The 10896-nt window shown below is 36.7% G+C and overlaps 1 long non-coding RNA gene across 1 annotated transcript; it reads left to right on the top strand.

The window, feature by feature from the left end:
* The first annotated feature begins 7016 nt into the window (after positions 1 to 7016).
* Positions 7017 to 7651, top strand: LOC127795097 (uncharacterized). Its single transcript, XR_008021739.1, has 3 exons — positions 7017 to 7116; positions 7217 to 7262; positions 7583 to 7651. It is a non-coding gene; the product is annotated as an uncharacterized LOC127795097 (long non-coding RNA).
* The last annotated feature ends 3245 nt before the right edge of the window (positions 7652 to 10896 follow it).

The following is a 10896-nucleotide window of genomic DNA, read 5'->3' as shown; positions in this document are numbered from 1 at the left end:
CTATCCCCGAAATCAACGACACCTCGGTATTAATGCTATTGCTCAAAGGAACTTGGGGTGGTGTCCACTCTCAGCCCCGCCACTTGAGTACCGTAGGGTGAAATCCGTCTCAACCCTGTCCCAAGTAGGTCACATAGCATTAATCCCCGGCACGTATCCCGAGTGTTGTCACTCAGGGGCCATGTCACAGGATTATAACCCACGTCCCACATGGGCAACAAATAACATGCCAATGCCAAAAATCATAACATGCATGACCTAAAATCAATATCTCAATGTATGCAATTTACCATATGAAATTTAATACGTGTGTATGAAATTTAATGTGGATTGAACAACTCACAGTAAACCATTCACATGCCACAAACAAGTTTTTTCGGTAGAACCACTCACAATAAACCAAGCCATAGGGATAAACACTCATCTTTAGACGCAACTCAAATTTTCTTGAAAAGTGCAATACGCCTCGACTTGCGTGCCCTCCTTGAACTTCGCATGAGTCACTCTACCTTAAGCTTCAAGGCATCCTAAGCAACATATTTGTTCATAAAAGGATATCAATATCTATTTTCTCTAATTTTCTTCTTATTTCCTCTATATTTCTCTTCCAAAATTCAAATAAATACCCACTCAAGGTTTTTCCTCGATTTTTCTTCACAATAATTCATAAATAAATATTCCCTGACTTCTATAATTTTCTGAAAATTTTCCTATATTTCTTTCTATTTTTCATAAGCCTTATTTCGCTTGAAAATTACAAAATGACCATTTCCTCCAACATTTTTCAAAATTTTCTTCCACCATAATTTCTAATTTATTTTTCTCGAAATAATAAAAAAAATTCCAAAAATACCTAAGCCCTCACGTGCCTTCACGCGCGGCGCGTGGTCTGGAGGATTTGGTTGGCGCGTGATAGTCATGTGCCGGTCGTCTTCTTCGATTTTTCGGTCGTCGGCGATGGTCCGATGCCCGATTTTCTTACACCGATCAAAAGCCCACTTCTAGTTGATCACGATGGCACCGACCTCCAACCGAAAGGACACAGAAAAAGCCCCCAATCGGGTAGTTACAGCTGTGGCGCGATAGTTCACCTCGCTTTTCCGATCAGCCCTCGAAACACCCTCAAAACAACTCAAAAATTCACGAAACTTACCAGAAACGCTCCTCTTGCCTCAAGGATCAAAAGCCCCTTATTGGCTTCCCTCGATTCGCCCTCAAACTCGAGCGATTTGGTGCTTCAAAATCGGCCAAAACCCTTTGCTATATATAGGCCAAAACCGACCCCCACGTGGCCAATTTCCGGCCATACCTTCTCCCACACGCCTCCTAGACTACCCTTGGCCATGCCCTAACGAGATTTGCTGCCCAAATCTCCAGATTTTTCAGCCAAATCCGCGGCCAAATCTGCCATGCTTTGGCAGATTTTTGAAAATTGCATTTTAGCCCCTTTAAAACTTCGTTTTGCATTTTGGTCCTTATCCTCAAGCCCCTGATCTTCCCAGCACCTTCACTGAGACCCTCAAGATTAGTACTTCTCATTTCTCCCTTGAAAATTTTGAAAAATTATCGTTTTGACCTCTTTGGGGCAAATTCTGAAAATTGCACTTAGGCCCGACTGATCGTTTTGACCCTAAATCCACCTGATTCAACCCGAAATCACTTAAGAGTTGTTCTATACATCAAATATTAGTTCTTGACATGCTCCGTTGACTTTTTGGATGTCTCTTACGTCGATTCGATTTCCTTAACTCGATCGACAGTTGTACCGAAAACTGTTCCCGATCCAATTTCTTCCATCACCAAAAATCATAACTTATATTACTTGATGATGCTATACTATTTTTCTTAATTTTCTAGGGTCCGAGGTACTCCATTCGGTCGATTCGATGATTTATTTTACTTTTAAACCCACTTTTTGATATTTTAAATTCATCTAAATTATGCGGTGACCTCACACAGATATGGGGTATTACATTCTTCCCCCCTTAAAGAGATTTCGTCCTCGAAATTTTTGTACTCGACAGATGACAGATTACATCATTAATACAACTTCCAATTGAAATGTCCTAAATACCTCAATCATAAATCAATTATCCCAATTCACTTTTATTAAACGCCCATTGCTTTCTAGGTACGACATGTTTCTCACAAAATTTCTCGTTATAACTCTTTTACAGGTAGTTACATATCTCCCCAAAATGGCCTATATTACTTGACATCACCATAATTTTTCTTGTCGTAATCATTTATTTTTGTCTTCAAGAGATCCAAATCAGTTTCATCAAATTCCTTTCAGATAGATCCTTAAAATAACATTTCTACGTCACCCAATTTTTTTTGATTTTCTAGTCGACACCCTATATCCTGCTTTAACTCTTTCGGGTAACGTGGTTAACAATCGATTTTTGGTCGGCAACACCTTATCCATACAGTCCCTAACCCATAATTTTCCTTTTCTTAACACAATTCGCATGCTCTTGACTCCTGGTGTTATAGACCTCAAGCCTTAACCTTATCCCTAGACCTAATTTTTACTTCCAAGCTAATGCATATGCCATGATCATAAATGCATTAAAATCAACCTGAATTAAAATTGATATACCTTTGGTCATTGTCGGATAGGTCTCTTTGTCATTTCTTGCCAAGGCAGGGTAGACCTCTTCGTTCTCTCTTGTTAGGCAATAGACTCATCCGGTACGAGGTCCTGGCGTCATATTTATCTTCCCGGGTTGATCCATCTTTTGTCTTTTCGGACATTCACTAGCATAGTGACCAGGTTGATTGCACGAGTAGCATGTGATCCCCATTCGATTCCCAGTCGGAGGTGCCTCTTTATTTTTGGGGCAGTCCTTTTCCTTATGTTCTTTTTTGCCGCATGAAAAACATGTGATATACCCATTGCCAAAAAAAAAAAGACATAATTTTTTATTGGGTAAATTTGAAAAATCCCATTGCCCAAAAAAAAATTCAAAAAATCTATTTTTATTAAAAAATCAGGTTTTGTGGCCCCACAATACCTGATGACGTCGTGTAGTTTTGAAAACTTATTTTTTCATGGAAATCAGTATAGATCTGGAATAATATCTATCAAAATATGTTATATTCACAACCACAATCATACTACACAGCTTTTATATGCAATGTGATCACAAAACAAAACAAATAGAAATGAAATCATTCCTTAGAGATGTAGTCAGTGAAATTGTTTGTTGGAGAGAAAGAATCTTGTTGAATGGGATTTCAATGAGGTCGCTGTGATTGATGAAGATTGTTAAATAATCCAACAAGCAAAAAAATTGAATGTATAATGAATGACTGAGTTTGGATGGTTTGACAATAGAAAGAAAGAGAGTAATGTGAACGTTGGAAGATGAGAGAGACGAGAAAGGCAATATAAAAGAGAGAATGGTATTTTGGTAAATGAAGATAAGGACAATGTGGACTTTTCAATTTAAAATCTTATTAAAGGTATTTTAGGCATTTCAAATAAAAGCGGTTATAGAGTGCAATTAGTTTGTTTGATTTGTCAAAAACGTTTTTTAGATAGAAAATGGTTAAAAACAATTTTCTAAATTTCTTTTAGGTTATTTATGAATTTCTCCCTTATTTTTATATGGTTACATGTTTATCTTTGTATCTTTATTTTTTTTATTCTAATATTTTAATATTTTACTTCCCAACATTCTATATGTCAGGTTACAAAAAAATGGTCTTTTACCTGTTTATAATTTTTTTTAACTTCAATGATAGCATTACATAAAATAAAGGTTTGAAACTACAACGAGGGTAGTTAAGAGTTATTGCTTGGCTTTTTACTTCTACTACAAATAGGTTGAATCCATCAAAAAAATGAAGGAATAGATTATATGAGCAATTAAGTAGTACAGGGAACAAGAAGAACATAATTTTGATAGGATTAACTAAAGTTCTATCGGAAGTGGTAATTAATGCGAGTGTTAACAGGTCCTGATGTTTGCTTCTAAACAATGATGGATGATGCACAATTTGTGTGTTTCCACGCCTAAGTTGCGTTCTTACGTTCATGCCAGCTGGTTCACTTTCGAAAAGAGAGACTTCACTGGAGTGGAGTATTAATCGTTATGGCACTGAATTTTCTTCTGGTTTTGACCAGCAGGTAAAGAAGACAACAAGGCGGCTTCCCTACCACTGCTACCAGAACCTGAGGACATAGCTGAAGAGGTTAAGACACCAAGCTTCTTTATAGGAAACAAGTTTTTCGGAATCCCACTTACAGATTCAGCTGCAGGTAGTCCAAGATTCTCTAGGATTCCCAATAAGTTGCAGCCTGGAAGGTCAGAATTACTTTCTGAGTCTAAAGACCCAAATGAAGCAGATGGGGACTCCATTTTACAACGGTTGAAGAGACAAGTTCGTCTGGATCGCAAATCACTGCTGATAGAGCTGTACATGGAGTTGGATGAGGAAAGAAGTGCTGCTGCTATTGCAGCAAAACAAAGCAATGGCCATGATCACCCACCTGCAAGCAGAGAAGGCTTCGGTTCAAATGGAAGCCTTACAGTATCAGAGAATGATGGAGGAACAGGCAGAGTATGACCAAGAAGCATTACAAGTGTTGAAGGAAATGCTGTTGAAGAGAGAGGAAGATGTTAAGGTTTTAGAGGCTGAACTTGATACATACAGATTAAAATTTGGACCGGTAAATAATGTAGATAGTGTGGCACGTGAAGTGGATGCTGATGAAGATTTCCAAGATCTTAAATCTCAATCTTTTTCATCGCGGAGCGAAAGGTCTGATTATGGCAGCCTCAGTGGGATGGAATCATTCCGGAGAAAATGAAGGTAATTCTAGAAGGCGTGGGCGGGGAGAAACTAGAGAGTGGGCATTTGATGAATCGCCTTTAGATTTCGAAGGTGAGAGATCTTATCTTTTGGGTCTGTTGGCTAATTTGGAGAAGAATGCCAATCCGTCTTCAGAAGATGATGGGATCATTTCATCAGAGTCTGATATGGCATAACAACACTTAAAAAACAGCGCCCCCCCCCCCCCAAAAAAAAAAAAAAAAAGAAAAGAAAAGAAAAATAGTTTGCTTGATTGAATTTTTTCCGTCCACTTATATATAGTGCTTTTGATGACGGTAATTAAGGATTTTTGTCGGGTGGTAGGTCATGAAAATAAGACCATACTTGCAAGAGAAGTATTTCTTCTGAAGGAAAGATTAAGAGCAATTGAAGCAGATAGTGGATTCCTAAAGCTTGCTGCAATGAGTCAATGACACTCTAGCAAGGTGCTGAAGGTACAAAACTATTGATAGTGTTATAATTGTGATCCGGAATTTAAATTTGATCGAGATTGAGATTTCTAATTTGACCGTGATTATATTTTTGAATTTGACTCTGATTATGATGTTGTCAAATTCAATTTTATGTGAGATTTATCTCATCTGGAAGAATATCCTCACGTATATCTTTTGATGAAGATATGATTTCCTGTGTTCATCTATAGATGATTTTAGATCTATAAATAGATGTCCAATATTCAGGAATTAGTTACAACTATATTACTTTTGTATTACTAATATTTAGTTAATGATGTTTTATTTTTTCTACCCGTAATTTTTCTTGATTTGGGTTTTTCACATTAAATTATGTGTTTTTATGTAGTTGATTGGTTTGATTGTAATTTGTTGTCGATCTATTTTCATAATAAACTAATATCATAGCCATTGGATCAAACCATCAATATTTGGTAGATCTCAACTGTTAGATTTGTATCATCATTTTCATCAATTGGTTTTAGGTTACTCAACATGTTCAACTCCTGCCGTCGTCGTATATCCGTCGTCCTCCTTGTCCCTCATCGTCGACCTTCATGCTACCTTTTTCTACAATTATTTCTACAATTGTTGACTATTGCTGAAGCTTCACACTTAGATCTCAATTTGGATCTGGTCTGACCCAGTTGACCACCAGATCTGGCCTGTCATCCAGATCCAGCAGATTTGCCATCCAAAATCTAGATCTATTTTTTGCCCAAATTTGGCCCAGATTCAATATTCTGGTTTGTTTTCTATTGAGATTTTGTTTATCGATCACTTACATTATTTGGGGTTATTTGATCTTCATATTAGCTACCCTGAAGTATGATATTCCATAATTGGATCAGAATATTTAATTCTTGCAATGGCAGGTTAAGATACTTGCCATTTTGGATAAATGAATTTATGTGAAGGTGGAGTTATCAAGAGGGATTTATATTAATAAATACGGAGTTATTAAGATCAACAAAGATATGTTGAGGTTTATCTCTGATTATGCTTTAAGTGAGGCTGAAGATATCCATTAAAGTGAGCTTTGTGTGGATTTATGTGGTATTTTTTGTGGTGCAGATTTGATTAGTATTTATCAATAGATTAATTTTCTGTGATTTTGTTGGAAAAAAGAATTTTGGATAATTCCATATTTGAATTTCGTATCACGGTAGAGCTTGTTATAATTGTGACCCGAAATTCAAATTTGATTGAGATTGAGACTCTTAATTTAACCATGATTATGACATCGAATTTGACTATGATTATGATGTCAAATTTGATTTTATGTGAGATTTATCTTATATGGAGGAATATCCTCATACATTATCTTCTGATTAGAATATGATTTTTTGTGTTCATCTATAGATACTTGTTAATGTATATGAGAAAAATACTTGCATTTTCTTTCCAAAACTTCTCCTTCAACCTCTCTTGCAACTTCTATCTGCAAAGTGTTCTCCGAAATCACATGGTTTGATTGACTAGTTTGACAGTGTCGCTGATTTTGCTAATTTAGGACTTAAGGGAGTCCTCCTACTATGTGAAAAACGATTTATGTTTGCCTATAACAGTAAGTCTGCATTAGCATGGAATCCACAGTTGGCATTTTGTACAATGTGTGTGCATGCAATAACTTTGAAGAAAAATTAAAAAAATTTCATAGCATATTTCAAATACTTTTTGTAACTACCTTTATGTATGTTCCACTAGAAGATTAATAAGCTCTTAGATCTGAGAGGTGGATTTAATACTCACGAACCTAAAAGCATTTTTAATCTTGCAGTTATTCTAGCAAATGAACCGGTCGATTTACTTCTATTACCTGGTCCATGCTTTTTACTCTATTTTCTCAATTTATCAATCACATGCTCCAAATTTAAACAATAAACTTAATCAGGGCACATTTTTCTTCATCTGGCTTGCAGGGCTTGCATTTGACAGATCAGGGCTGCGCTTGGGCCGTGGCGGAGGGTAGGTCTATTGACCTTGGTCTTTTTCAATTGGATTTGTCTCAATCGAACTGGATCTAACAAATTGCTTAAATACAATTATTTCTGTTTTTTTCTGTACAAATAAAACCTGTCCTTTGTGAGTGGTATTTTTATTTGTTAGTGAATTTCAAGTTCCAAATTAACCAACCTTTGTAATGGAGTTTTTATGATGATCCAAAAACCAAAACCCTCTGGAACTGTGCGCTGGTCCAATTACTTGTATCAGTTTCTAATACTGCTCCCTTTCCCCATCAATTCACCTTTTTCATTCGTTGTGTTGACATGGTGATCTCCGGAAAGTTACTATGACACCTTCCTGATGAGATACCAAGAGCTTGCAAAGGAGCGGAACTGGAAGCAACCTCTCTGCGGTATGCGCCATTCTACTTTTACCAGGACATGTTTTATGCCCTAGTACAGTGGGATGATATCGGGCTGCTACTTCGTGACTTGCTTTGGCTCTGATTTTCAGTGGCACTTTCATATTCGCTTCAAATTATGGACGAGGGAGTCATACCGGTGACTCCGAATGATGTCCCTGTCGATGCCCTCGTCACCTCAACTGGCGTGATCCCTATTAGCCCTGCTGCCATGGGTTGGTGTCACTGAGGTTTTCCGCTTCGCTGGTTCTTCCTAATGCTGGTAAACATTTTTTCTTTCATATCAAGCCACTAGCGTGTGGAAAAACAACATATATACCTCGTCACCCCAAAAGTTTTCGTTCTTCTCTCCGCATCAAATGATGGGTTGAATTTACGAGGGCAGAGAAAATTGTACCACGCTATTGGAAGCTGTGATTGTAAGTTGAGAAGCCTCTGCTAAATCAAGAAATGGCCACATCTGCACGAGGGTCGGATTGTAAAGTTATGGGCTGCCAATGTGGTTGGATTGTTGGGGGAAGTAAAAAATTAGTATTTTTTTTAGAGTGATTCTTGATAAATGTCAATAAACAACTTCAAAAAATAAAAATAAAATTCTAGTCATTCTGGCACATTCTAATTTACCTCTCTCGTTATGACTTTAGGGTAGATTCGACAGGGATGTGAGTGATAGCGCGTAATTAAGAAAAAAAAGAAAAAAAGATATTGAAATACCACGAGACCTAGAAAAGTTAATATATATTAAGAATAGTGTAAAAAATGAAACAATACCAGCTGAATACTTTTGGGGCTGAATGTAAGCAAAAAACTCCGGGGTTAAGCATGCTTGACTTGGGGAAGCTCAAGAATGGATAACCCTTTGGGAAGTTCGTGTAGACCCATCAAGATAAGTTGTTTCGGTCCTTCCTATCGCTCGATGTAGGGTGTTACAGGTGGTATCAGAGCCGACCCTCGAGCCTCTGAGCATGGTGGTGGGGCAAACCTCAGCAAGGATGCTGAGTCCCCAAGGGTGGTGCGTGTAGACACCTTAGGCGAATCTCACATCAACCATGCAAGGGGGGAGATCTAGGACCAGTTGTAAGGTCGCATGAGGAGGACGTCATGTGCTTAAGGGGGGAGAATGTAATATCCCGAGAGCCCAGAGAAGTTAGTATATATCGAGGATAGTGTAAGAAAGGAAACAACACCAACTGGATACCTTTGGAGCTGAATGTAGTCAAAGAACTCTAGGATTAAGCGTGCTTAAGTTGGAGAAACTCAATGATGGGTAACCCCCTAGAAAGTTCGCGTAGGCCCATCAAAGTAAGTTGTTCCAGTCCTTTTTATCGCTCGATGCGGGATGTTACAGAAATGGCCACATCTGGGCAGTATCTCTTCAATAATGTGTCTCGAGTGTTCTTGAGTAGCTATCAGCATGATCTGATAAGAACACTGTGAACTAGAATCCTAAATGTGTTCTTCTCTTCTTATTTCAATTTTGACTTTTGAATTTTGAATTTATTTTTATTTTTGTATTTTGAAAGTCTGTTTTAAAATTTTTGCAAATATATTTTTTCTATCATTCTAAAAAACTGTTTCTTAAAATACAAAACTAGAAAACGCGTTTAGTTTGAAATTTTGAAAAAAATTATTTTATGATATTTTATTTAATAAATTTAATTATTAAATAATAAAATTAACTCTTTTTAATAAAATTTTACTATTAAAAGAAAACAATAAATTTGATTAATAAATTATTGACATACATCTTAATAATAATTTATATTAAATTATATATACTATATATTATCCTTTATTTTTAATTATAATATAGATATACTATATTTTTAAATTTTAAATAAATATATAATTTTATTTTCAAAATTTAATAATATTTTTTCTCTTTTTTTCCTTTTTTATTTTCCTCTTTTCTTCTCTAGCGCTTTGTATCTTCTTCATCACTGACAACTATCATTGGTCGGAGATTTATACGATCAGAGCCTACCATTAGAAACTCCAAGCTAATGAGGTTAACATACATAAAAATAGGTCTGATTTAACGGTTAAATTTTCGTATATCTAATTTTTAATTTTTTGCCACAAGTAAAAAATGCATTGCCCGTCGCCATTTGCCACCATGGCTGGTGGTTTCCGACAATCAGAGGTAACCACCCAATGACCTATTGACTAACATACCCCCAAATTAGTAAGATCCAACAACCAAATCTTTTTAAATCTAAGCTTAAACATTTGATTGAACTCAACACCCGCCTATATACACATTACCAATTGCTATTAGCCACCGTGGTCGTTGGTTTCCGGCAATCAGAGGCAACTACCCAACACCCAAGGGCCCATTGACCAACATACCCAAAAACCAACAAGAGAAGAAAGATGAGAGAGGAAATGAGAGAGAAGAGATAAGACAAAATTAGCAAGAGAGGGATGGGGGCGGTCAATGGCGGTGGCGGGCGCGATCGACATGGTGATGGCGGTGGCGGTGACGGTCGACGGTGGAAAAAAAAAAAAAAAAGAGATGAGAGATGCTGGATCCTTACGAGATTGGTGGGGGAGTGTTTTTTGTATTTGCTGGCTGAAAACACCCAAAGAAAGAAAGAGAACCCAACCTAATTTACTTGAGTTTGTGCTAGTCCTATTTCAGTTAAACTTCCCTTCAATATAGCCACAAAGTCAACCCAGACTCCTAAAAATACATAACGATCAGTGTATCTCTTTATTATTATTAAGACTCTTATGATTATTATTGATTGCAATAATGGAGATTTTTTCGAGATGTTTGTTCTTATACGGCCTCCAATGTTTGTGTCCTCAATTACGTTAGGAGAAATAAATTATAAGTTTAGTCTTAGATAAAATGATGATCAAACTCACAATCCACTAAATTAATATCAATATATTACTAATTCGATTGGGGGATTCCTAAAGGTTCTCTATTCCATATTAATTGTGGGGGGGGGGGGGGGGGGGGATAGATATGATGCTTACGGCCTCACAAATACTTCTTCTTCGCCAACAACATGTTCAACAGTTATATCTGGTGGGATGGAAAAGAAAAAGTCTAGTTATAGGTATTTCGTAATAATCTATGTGAGGGCAGCTGTATTTTTTAATTGTTCAATCTTTCAGGTAAATGAAATTAATAAAACATGAAATAACATCGCTGATTTTACTCTAATCCCCAATTGCTGTCGAAAACATTAATCTTCTTCCTCTTCTTCTTCTTCTTTTTTCCTT

The sequence above is a fragment of the Diospyros lotus genome, chromosome 2 (assembly GCF_014633365.1).
Source record: "Diospyros lotus cultivar Yz01 chromosome 2, ASM1463336v1, whole genome shotgun sequence".
Classification (NCBI taxonomy): domain Eukaryota; kingdom Viridiplantae; phylum Streptophyta; class Magnoliopsida; order Ericales; family Ebenaceae; genus Diospyros; species Diospyros lotus.
Note: the sequence above shows the minus strand (reverse complement) of the source record. Positions and strands in the feature narration are given on the sequence as shown.